Raw genomic sequence first — 13,218 nt, 5'->3', positions numbered from 1 at the left:
AATAAATTATTTCAATCACGATAACGAGTCATTTTTATTTCTATTCTTTACAATTAGTTATAATTTAGAGTTGGATCATTTTATGTGAACGTCGAATGTATTATATTTAAAAAACATTTTATTTATTTATTAAAATAAACGTGTAATTATAGTGCACAATATTCAAGTACACAGCCTATTATGATATTATAAAAATAAATACGTCTTTATGGCCTTCTTATGACTAGTCATGAGTATAGGTGTTATACTACTTTATAAATACAATTTAAACAATTTTAAATAAATACTACAACTGAAAATCTATAAGAAAATATTAGAGTATAATTATAAATATATAGGTATAAGGAAATGTGTACAAAATTAATTTAGAGATGATAGATATGTTTTTATATTAAATAGATCAAAATAATTCAATTTTTACATTCTTAGGAGATACGAGTTATGAGGTTATCATAACCATGTGTGGTGGGTTAATCTTGAGAATGTAGTACAACAATTACATAAATATCTTATGGACAAAAAAATATATTAGTTACAGTAACTCAAAAAAAAAATTTGATTCTATTTAAAATTGTTGATATTAAATCAATCTGTAAATTAACGCCTTAAGTAAACAATTCTAAATTAAGACTACCTATTTTGAATATTTTTAAGAGGTATAATTAAAGAAAGGATAATGTCATTACTGTTTGCATTGTCTTATATACAGTGTATAAATTGTCTCTAGATACGATCAAACGATTAAATAAGATCGATTTGTGAAAGGTGCTATAGAATTGAGCAATATACAATTTTTACAGATGTGGTTATACCATATCACTAACCATATAATACTCAGTTGTATTTCCTTATTAAAGAACAATGGAAGTGTTTTTTATTGACATTTACTAATTGTTTTAATTAATAATGATCTAATATACGTAGCTATTATACTCAAAACATACTATGAGTCATAAGATTGACACTTTTAATCAATAAATTGAATACAGTGAAATCAGTTACAAATACTATTATACCTATATTATATATAACTTTGAATTTTTTGATTTTGCCGTGTCAATATCTTGGTTTTTACACACGATAATAATTTTGGATTATAATTCTTGCAAAAAATACAAAAGACGTAGATGTGTTACTAGATTTGTGTGATACACGATTGCACACGCGTTATACGTTATTGTTAATACTGCCGCGATTCATTGTTCCATCCACTTGTCAACGTTCGTCGTTTATAGGATACAGGGGTGTATTGAAGCGTAAACGGCACATGCTCATAAAAATCCATAACAATATTTATGAAGCATTGTGCATAAGCGAAAAAAAATATTAACTTTAAAAGTATACGGTTAGTATAGGTACCACCATTCACCGTACACACTGTCAGTGGTAATGATCGAGTATATTGTTTTATTATTTGCGTTATTCTGTCTTATATCCTATGGTTACTCGTGACCCCCCAAACCACGTCTACTACAACGCTCACAGACAATACAATATAATCGTAAATATTGACGATGTGTAGATTCATCGCTGCTGGAAGAATTCTCGGTGGATAAAAATAGATTTGTCTAATTAAATATTATTAATTTAAATTGATTTCTACATAATATTATATGGATAATATTTGTATAGTTTTATTATTATTTTATTAGTGATATGTTGGAAGAGTAAAAAGTAGCTATGTCTATGGCTTTAGGTATTAGGTATGTATAGTTTATTATCGTGCAGGGTGAGAATACTTTTCTTGACATTTTTGATAGAAATATGTTCAACAAATTATTTACCAATACATCCCTGAAGTATTCTGTCTACACTCATCACGGATGTAATTCTATAATTCACGCCAATTACTATAATTTACGCGGTATAAACGCCTAAAAAAATCTCCAACTCCAAGGTAAGAATATTCCATGAGTAAGATTTGCCTTCTACACCGCGGCTGTAGTGTATACTATAATATAGTTGGTCGTAAATACAATAATCTCGCCGCCGTCTGTTCGCCCGGACGTAATAAAAGTTAATGGCACTACCGATAAAATGATCGTGTGACGTGTATGTTATAGAGATTGTCGGAGAAGGTGCAATCTCGACTCTGCATGTACTACCCACTCGTATATTATTGCGGTTATACCACAGTTACCTATAGTACAATCGCACAATGTGGACCTCGTGACTGGTAGCTACACGATAGCATTTTATGTAGGTAATTCAACTGTAGTGGCGTAGTATTCGTCGTAGATGCCGCAGAGGCGCATTGTATTGATAACGCCGTTGCGCAGCGAATGTGCCACACAAGCCGCGGCCCGTAGCAGTGATATTAACTTTTCAACGCGTTAATAATTCATTATTATTTTTTGACGTGTTTTTACCGCTTGTCAATAACCACGATATTGGTGTGAAAAATTTGAAAAATTCCTCTATCAGAATATTATATTATAATATTATGACGCGTTTTCAATATTATTCGTACCATAATTGCTAACGAATAGCGGAACAAACATTTTAAATTTGAATTAGGTATTCTACAGCTGCACTTTAATGAATTTTTGTGATCGAATTAACAGAGAGAGTACACGATAGTGTACGTGGGACAATTTTTTCTAATTATCAACTCAATATTGAAGAATATTCTCTAGAATTGATATAAAATCTCTTTTGAATACCACACAGACAGGATGTTCCATCTTTACAGGTGCTACAATTCAATTTGAGAATTTTCCATCACCTAAATTTTGATTTTTGAACATAGGCATAAATGTATAAAATACTTCTTTACTCTTTCTATAATCTTTTTGAGATAATAAAATATTACTTACCTTTATTTTAAAGAGTGTGTTTATTTCACGTTAAGTTCTTATAATCTGTAATATTAAATATAAAAACTTAATTAATATTCATAGCATATAATGTAATACCAATGTTAATTTATTATGGTAAATAGAATATATTTTGTAAAATATTATAAAAAAATATTTTTATTGATCGTAGATTTGCATATTTCCTATTTTTTTTCTAATTTTTAAATATTTATAATATTATATTTTTACTTAATGTGTTATTCAATTAATTAATTAACAATAAATATTAAATAACAATTTATCCTTCTAATCGTGTATTAAAATCTAAAATAAAATTAGTTCATATTTTAAAGCTTGGAATATCCATTTACATATACAAATATATATATATTTTTTCTGATAATCTTACAGTATAGATTTTAATTCAAAAATACATTATCATATATTCGTATTGTGTATTATAATATTTAATATTTTTTATTTTAAACTAATTTATTATAATAATGTACAAATTACATGTACTTAAATAATTGTACTTATACAATTGTTTGCTGACGGTTATGAAACTATTATTTTAAGAGTACAAGGGGATTTAAAATGTATGTTATTATCATTTTATCATATAAATATGCATAATAGTGAAAAATGTTTAATACGAAAATTTGTATTTAGAAATATCTAAAATGATTACTAATTATATATTTTTTACAGTATTTTAGGGAAAGGTTTTGGAAGTCAACTTAAGAAATTCAGATAGAAACCTACACTTATTTTTCAATCTAATGTGAAGATTTTTTTTTGGAATATAAAAAAGTAGTGATACATGAAAATATAAATTAAAAAGAGTAATACATTTATGATATATAAGTATTTAAAATGTTTAGGTTCGCTCTAGTATTAGTCCTAATACTCGTCCAAATTTTGATTTTCATGTATCAAAATACTCCAAAAAAATTTTCAATTATTTAAATGTTGAACCCCAAAACCCCCTAAAATATTGTAAAAAAATATAAATATTAATAACAATTTTAGATATGTCGAAATATAATATGAATATTTCATATTTATATGATAAAATTATTGTAACATACATGTTGAATCACTCTGTATATATAGAAATCAATGATATCAAGTATATATATATATATTTATTAGTATTAAGTTATATTTAATAATAATATATTTGAAGGATATAATAAATTACGGTGTCGAGTAGGTACACAGAAAACTGCTTAAAATGGAACATAATATAAAGGGTGTTCGTAGAAAAATAACTATAGATACTTTTGTTACATATTATTTTATGCAAGGTAATCCATTCAAATGCCTACATTCATAATTTTGAAAAGTTTTGATTTATTTTTTACTTAATTGTATATTCTTGTAGAACAGCACTGTTGAAAAAAAAATATTTATCACAAATTGTTATCTTATTATTTTTACTATTTTTGAATGACAACGTCATACGTTATTTAAGTTTTTAATCCCGTATGTCAATAAAATATTTTTTAATTTATTTCATTCATATTAATTCAATTGTTAACAAATATAAATTCGTTATGACTTATAAGACTTAAATTACTAGTATGTAAAAGTATTTCAAGTTAAGATGAGTGGAGTAGAGTGGAATAGGAATAATCCACAAAATGTTAGACATTAGAGATAAGTTTATTAATGTTGTATAGGTATTAAAAAATTATATAAGTGATTAAACTACTTTTTTTCAAAATTTGATACTAATTATACATTAGAGTAATCGAAAAATATCTGAATTTGAAGTATGAATTTAAAAAAAAAAAGTAGGCTAATAAGTAACCTCTCAGATGACTGGTGTACAGTAGGTATCGAATGTATCTTGTAATTGAGTAAATAAACATATTAAAATAAAATTCAATGATTCATCACGACAAATTTTGTAAAAAAATTATCTTATAACACTAATAATAATAATCATCATGCCTAAGTGTTTTTAATATTTTTAAATTACAATGCTTATGCTGAAATGTTGTATAAAATATTCAAGTTTTTCGCTTAAATCTAAAAGTTTTTACCAACACTTAAAAATAAAAAAATAGGTAAATGCATAGAAAATAATATCTTGAATTTATATTTATTTTAATTTTAGATTTTTTGGTCAATAATAAAGTTTACTACTCTTATGTATTCAAAATGTAATGTGTTTCCGATAATAGTTTATGGGTGTTTAATAAATAAATATGGGTACACGAAACTTGGGTTGGAAATAAAATTATATGTTATCATATTCATCGTATTATATAATATATTATTGATATTACAATTACTTAAATACAGAAATAAAATATATACAATATTTTAGTATTATACAGTATGACAATTATTAATTGAAATGGTTAAAAGGAATTAACACAGTTCACAAGAGAAACAGTAGGTAGGTAACGAATAAAAGTTAATTTTAGCGTTAACAGTACTTATTTGTATCATTTATGTAATTGTTACAAACGTAAGGACAGTAACCATGTTTTTAATGTCTGCATATTATTATGTTATACATACCTATAATTACGATAATATTAAAACAAGATCGCCCATTCGTGCAACATGTAGTAATTGCATGCATAATAAAAATAAAGAATAGGTACCTATTACGATTTCGTAGCCCAGTCATATGAAATAATGAATTTAGAGAAAGTTAAATGCATTTTAGTTTTCTGTTCGTAAAAACCACACATAACGCAAAAGCCCACTTACCCGAGTAAAATTAATTCTCTGTATCTACCAAGTTTATAATATAATATAATAATAATAATATGCTGTTATTATTAATATTATTTTTATTATTATGCGTTCGTTATTCCGGTTTATTATAAAGTTGGACAAATTTATATATTTCGAAACATTAGACTTGACTTTAAAATCTATTTATCATCTCAATTTAAATCTCACTTTTCAAAGTATCAATTTGACTTATTAATACATTTAAAAATTCAACATCAATATTTTGTAATATAATTTTATATTCGTTAGATAAACGCATGACCGAACAATGTATTAACATCAGTGAACGTATAGGTACTAGACACTTATATACAATAAAAATGGCTGCACGCAGAGAATGAGATCCAAATCGCTCTAGAAACGTTAAGACGTTATTGGTACAACGATTTTGAAAACAATAAAATACTCACATGCTATAATGTGTTAATTAAAATGATAGTTATATTTACATAATTATGTGTCAAACATCGACAATGCAAAGCTATTGCAACAGTCAATAACTATTTAACAATGTATACATTGTACACCGTTATCTAATACGATATATTATTTGAAATGAATATAGATTGCAAGACAAGAATTTGATAGTTTAATATTAATATCTATTTTTTTCTCCTAAGAATTCTTTAGTTGAAAATGCCATTAAAAATAAACACTATCGTAAATACGTTTTATGCAAATAAAATAAATCAACCAGCTTTATAACATCACACTCAGATTAATTACCTATTATATATTTTTTAAAAGATTAAATTTCAAATATAACGCGTTACCAGGATCTTTTAAAAGTAGGTATATAATATAAAATCAATTTTTACATAACCGAATTCAAACAATAAAATTCTAAAAATATTTTTATTTTTATTTGACTACATTTTTTTGTGCTGTGTTATTTTACAAAACGTATATTATGTCCCGGTGTATTTAAATCAAATTGATAATAAACTAAAATTATTTTAGAGCTAATAATGCAACTAAAAAAATATATGACTATTCACATATTGGTTATGGGATTAAATTGAGTCATTCAGCAGTAACATGTAAAAGATTTAAAAGATATATATTCATAATGAATACATAGAAATAATATTCTGACGGTGGAAGTAAGCTGTCATCTCCGGAATCTAATCATGTTATTTTACCCAGGAAATAAGTTTAAAAAGGGTGATGCCACAGGAGGAGTATCGGGCTAAATATGTTGAGAAAAATTCAATTTCACGTTAGTTCTCCCTCGGTATATTGTTGACATTGGAACGAATCGCGTACTGATGGATTTAGTCCCATTATTTACATTGTGAAAAACTCTATAGGTAACATACGCATGATATATATTTATATATACGACACTCAAATAAATGTGCCATGGAATTTATCATTCTCCACTCAAGAATGTTTATGGTTTAATATTTCTTTTGCAAGATCAAACTAACTTCAAAATATTTATTTTTTTAATACCCAACGAAAACTTAAGATACCTAATTAAGTTTTTCGAATCATAAGCGCGTAGTCGATTTCGTATTAGTACGTGATCTATAAAAACATTATATACCAATTCAATATTTCCAGCGATTAATAATATGATAATAACAAAAAATTGTTTAACTTTTGTGAAAATAATTTAATAACTAATATATGTACGTGGCACTTGATTATATCTAATTTGATATCGTTATAGTGGTTTATTACGAGTAGAACAGAACAGAACCGAACATCGTTTTAAATTTTAATGATTGACATACTTATACTTTCTTTAAAAATATAAATACCATAAAGAGAATACACAAACACAGATGATATTCTCAACTTAAAGGTAGGTTTTTTAAAGGTAAATTCATTCTAAAATTAATTCTGTTAAACGTTAAATTCATACGTTTGTATGTCTTCATAAAATACGACTAAGTACAATAAAATAAACAAAATGCCAAACTGTACATAATTATCATTTGCAAAGACGTGTATTTTTCTAATTATACATTTGTAGCTATCGACATTTTTATAGATATAAAGAAATATTAACAATAATGCACGCACTAAATAATAAAGAAGTACCGGTAAACATGTTACCGAACTATGTTTCACATTGTGACAAGGCTTTGTGATATGGGTAAAAGTAGACACACTGCCACTCGTAACCCCGAGTAAAATGTTAAAGCGGATCTTCTAATCACAAGCTTTTTGTTGAAATACAGCTGTGTGAACTAATTATGCTATTAAATCCCGCGTATACCGTAAACCGAAGAATATGTACCTATAACTATAAGTACTCTAACTATGATTTTCCTTAGTGCAAAATAATGTTGTTAAGCGACATTTTTAACTTCAAAACATTAATTTATGTATAAACTAGAGACAATAAAATAATATTACAAACAATAAAGTATTAATAAATACAACATTTATTTATTACAATATATATTATATAATTATGATTAAAATAATAATTATCTACGTTTTACATACTAACGTAAAATGTTAGATTTTATATTATTATATCAATAACTATTAGTATTAAAATCATAATATAAATCAACATTTATCCGTCTCTACACAATATTTATGTTAAGATCGTAAATTCAAAAAGTTAACCGAATTCTGTATGCACGCTAGAAAATATAGAATATTTAGTCTCTGTAATCATAGATTTTGTTTCAATCACAAACAAAATTCAAAAATAATAAATTATTTATAAGCATTTTCCAGTAAATTATACAACATTTTCGATTTATTCGTGATAAAGTTTTTAACTTTTCAAAACTCTAAAAAGTATTTTGAATATAAAACACTATTTTGTAACTCAATAACTTCCACACAGTGTTAATAATAGCATAAAATAGTTTAAATAATTTTTGTGGATAAAACATTGTAATTTAAATATTGTTAATTTTTCATTAATATATTTATCAAATCTAAAGAGTTCTTCTATGTCGATTAAAAAATCAGGATAATGTTATTGGAAAAATATTTAATAATTTTCTTCTCGTTTTTTTTCCACCCTCAAATTATATAACCGTAATACACTCTACGAATTAAATTTTAAAACAATCTCAAAGGATACATAATACATGATGAAAAACCTATTTCGATACCGGTTGTCACATATTTAAATATATCTATAATAGTCAGTTCGAATTATGAGGCAGGTTGTAAAAAATACTCATGTAAGACATTATAGCTTTCGTTATTATATTTCAATAATATTGTTAGGTACATAGAAATGGTTTTTGATTTTGCAGTTAAAATAAAAATTGTATGAATAGTTATGCTATTATATTATAAAAATTTTATATTTAATTGTATTTTGATAATAATATGTTAGATTTCTCTTCGGTAAAAAAATATTTTTTTTGTATTCAATGTAATGTTGTAGATGTTTAACCCGATTAATTCAAACAAATAACTATACATTTTTATTTTAATAGCATTTTATTGGAGTGAATTAATGAAAGATATACGGCGATGACAGTGTAATATTCAAATTTATTATGTAATCACCTATATCCTAATTTAAATCTGTCCCTAATTAATATATTGATAAACATTTATTCTTAAATAAATATTACTTCGTTGGTAAACGAAAGCTGGCAAAGTTACAAACCATTAACAGGATAATAAATTCTGAACTATTAACTTTGATACATCGTATATTATCAATGTTAGCTATGTACTATCACTAATCGACAGTAATCATCTATATCAAAATATGTATGGAAAAATATATTTTTCGTAAATTCATTGAAATTATTAAGGAATAGTGCTATTTTCAATTTTGAAACATTTCAAATTCAGAACCCTAGTCACTGTTATTGTACTCATATATACCGTATAATGTCAACCGAACGCACACACCGCGTGCGATCCGAATAAACAGTGTGAATACTCGACAGTCGAAAAAAATTAACGCGATTGATAAAATAACGTTTTTATCCTTTTCGTCGAACCTCGCAGGCAACACAACACGCACGGTCGTGCGCATATAATTTTGCTCCGTATAATATTATTATACCTACTACTGCTGTTATTGCTCGGCCGGTTAAGAGCGTATTGTGCATATACACCCCCAAAATCTCCCTGAGAGAGCGTTACGACGTTATAATATTCACTGTCTACTGTAGTACGAGAATGTCGCTGTATAATTTATTTTATTATTATGTACATAAATATATAAATATACACGATATCATATAACGGCCGCCGCTTGAACGTATCCTTTCCCGTGTAAGTTTGTCGGCCTCAAGTTCGGCCCGCCGCGAATTCCGGTCGTGCCGACGGCGGCGGCACCGCGTCTACCGCAATAATTTTACACCGATAAAATAATAATAATAATTATTATTCGACATTATAATAAAACTAATACCGCCCCGCACGCCGCTAAGGGTTTCTCCCGGCCCGACGGTTGTAATAATATTATCATTACGGTCGTCTACGATCGGAACGGCCCGGCGTCACATCCTGTCTGCACTTTCCGTGATATATTACATCACAATAATAATATGTATCATAACGTACGCGGTATAGTTGCAGTGTGCAGTGCACGTCTGATTATAATACAATAACGACATTAAATGAACGACGCGCCCGCAAAAATCGCTTTACTAACTATCGTCGGGTCGACACGGACACGATACTGATTTAAGATAATACACTTATTATACCGCGGGTTGCATAATACAGACAATATAACTAACAATGATTTAATGAATCGATTACAGTGAGCTACCTACACGTCTTCGGGGACCGTCTCAAACACATGATTTAGTGGCCCGTAATTGGTCGATTCGAATGTAGTGAACCGTTAAAATGATTTATTTATGTTACCCGGTATTAGTGTATTTTACTCGGTTCCGGTGTATTTTAAACCGTGACCGCGATATAAATAATAATATTATTATCATTCGTGTCAATCGTCGGTTAACGTTTAACGATCGATGTAATATAATAATATGTGTAATGATGACGGACAGTCGTCTCTGGGACTGAGATCAATAGTGCGTGTCGAATGTGGCAGCTGTTACTAGAGCTTAGATAGTGGTATAATTTTAGCGTATATCTATACATATAGTTATAACGCGAACTTGGCGTTTTGCGTGTACACGCCGACATCGGTGCTACCGTATAGCGAATTCGCGTTTGCTCGGAATTCGATTACAAATCGTAATTTGACGTAGATTTCGTCGGCCGTATGGGATTATAGTTTCGTAATGACATAATATAATTATTATTTAAACAGTATTTGAAAAATAATTGTCTTCATCAATATGGGCACCACTATGATGACCGTATGTTGCACGTTAGTAAACTGCTTAGTACCTAACCTACCTATGTTTTATTTATGCAATCGTACAATAAAAACATAGTAGGTTTATCATAATAATATGTAATAATATATTCATTCATACGGAATCGTATTTTAATTTCGTCTACGATTCTATTCGTATCGAACCTCCACAGCGCATATTTACAATTACGTAAACCATTTCAATCGCACTAGAAAAACAATTATTTATTTCAACAATACATAATCGTTAGTTTATTGACCTCACGTAAATATATAATTTAACTTAATTTATGTGTATTTATTGAAATTATAAACACGACCTACTTATAATCAAAAATCATACTTAACCGTACATATAAAATATAAATATTTATAATAATTAGTTTATTGAGAGGCGAACAACGAGTAACGCCATTCATTAATAATTAAATGTTCCTCTGAATTAAATTTGTCTCTAGCGATATAAAAATACCTTAATTTAATTTGTTTGAAATTTTTGTCATTTTTTTTTTTTACGCCTATCTAGCCAATAATATTCTTTACTCTATATTCAATAGTATCAATCAAATTATTTAGTATTTATTGCATTTAAACTAATATATAATAATTTTATTTGTTATTAATAATAAATAACTGTCGAAATTTTAGTAGGCTTTTATTAAAATAGAAATTAAAAAGTTTAAAACTTATTAAAATTGTATTGTTTATCACTTTGAATTGTAAAAGTGTATATAATTTTAATAATTTAAAATAATTAGTAATAAAATTAAAATCGCTATGCATAGATATTATATATCAACAATACAAAAATATTGTTAATGTTGTAAAGAAAATATAACAATATTATGAAGCTTGATTACTCAACTTCTCTTGAGGCATCGACAAATATATACTTACGGGTAAGTTAGTGAGTTTGTGTGTATGTGTTAATAGATAGATACTTGTGATTGGTGAGTAAAAGTTGTAGCACATTTTACTTAAAATTTAATGAATAAAATATATTTTTTTGTATTTTTTTAACACGGGTATATTTTAAAGAGCACGTTATATTAAATTATATTAATGTTAAATATATTTTACGATATATTTTAGTGAGTATTTAAATTTATTTTTATTTTTATACAAATACAAAAACAAGTTTGACTTTACTGTGGAATAACATAATATATTTGTATTTGTTGTAAAAATGTATAGTTTATTTAAATATCTTCATTTGTTTATAAATAGAAAAATTTTCTATCAAAAAATAAAAATAAATGATTTAGGTTTAGTATAATAATTTTTAAATATGTAATAGCAGATATTGCTTTATATTTTATTATAATATGATAAGTGATCAATATATTACAATATGTATTTATATGTGTATACAATATGTATACATAATGTATAAAGATATTAAAATTTAGCTACAATGTTTAAGTCACATTGAAATAATTATATAACTGGTACTGAATATAATATATATTGTGTATAACGTGTTAAAAAATCAAATAAATATGGAGCAAGGTTAAATCCTGACAATTGTTTTAAAATAATTGTATCCTTGAAATGTACGCACAACTGTAATTTATCGACAGCAATAAAATAACATCGAATTTAAATGTTTAACGAAAGACGATTGTCATATTAGTCAGAAACTAAATCAGAGAGGTACTAAACAGTTTTCTTATAGTACTAAAGTAATAAATAACAAAAAATACTTAGGTTAAAATGAAAGCAAGCAATTTTTACAAATTTAAAAGCTAAAAGTTACAAACATAAATCGTGTTTATATCATAATGTTTGGTTGACATTTTTTAACTAAGAAATTGAAATGCCATTAAAACTATATTTTCGATTATAAATGAAGTCCCGTAATATAAAATAAATTAAACTTTGAAATATAAAATTTAATTTTAACGCTTATTTTTGTTAGAGTTATAAACACCAAACAGCATAATATTAACTATATAAATAGTTAATATATTTTTATGATTACATGTTATAGTCTAGGTAATTAGAATGTACCTAGTAATTCTAGTTGATATTATAATGAATTTAAAGTTTTAGTACAGTGTTTATAGTACGCTATAATAATAATTTTATGCAATATAAATAATTGTATACTAACTAAATTTGATCAGTCAATAAACAGTTTATTTTGATGGTTATCGCTTTTTATACTTGTATACAAAATATAAGATTATAATTAATTATAATATGGTTAATTTACGGTATTGAAAATATAATAAATGCACAAAAATCGTACTAACCAATAATCTATACCTAGACAGACTATTAAACCATTTTATTTAAAGAATAAAAAAAACATTTGACATTGAAGTGGTGGTGTATTATAATACATGGATCTGATATCCTTCGCCGGGCCAATAATTGTGGAAAAAT

Source organism: Rhopalosiphum maidis, chromosome 2 (genome assembly GCF_003676215.2).
Source record: "Rhopalosiphum maidis isolate BTI-1 chromosome 2, ASM367621v3, whole genome shotgun sequence".
Lineage (NCBI taxonomy): Eukaryota > Metazoa > Arthropoda > Insecta > Hemiptera > Aphididae > Rhopalosiphum > Rhopalosiphum maidis.
This window is presented reverse-complemented; position numbering follows the sequence as displayed.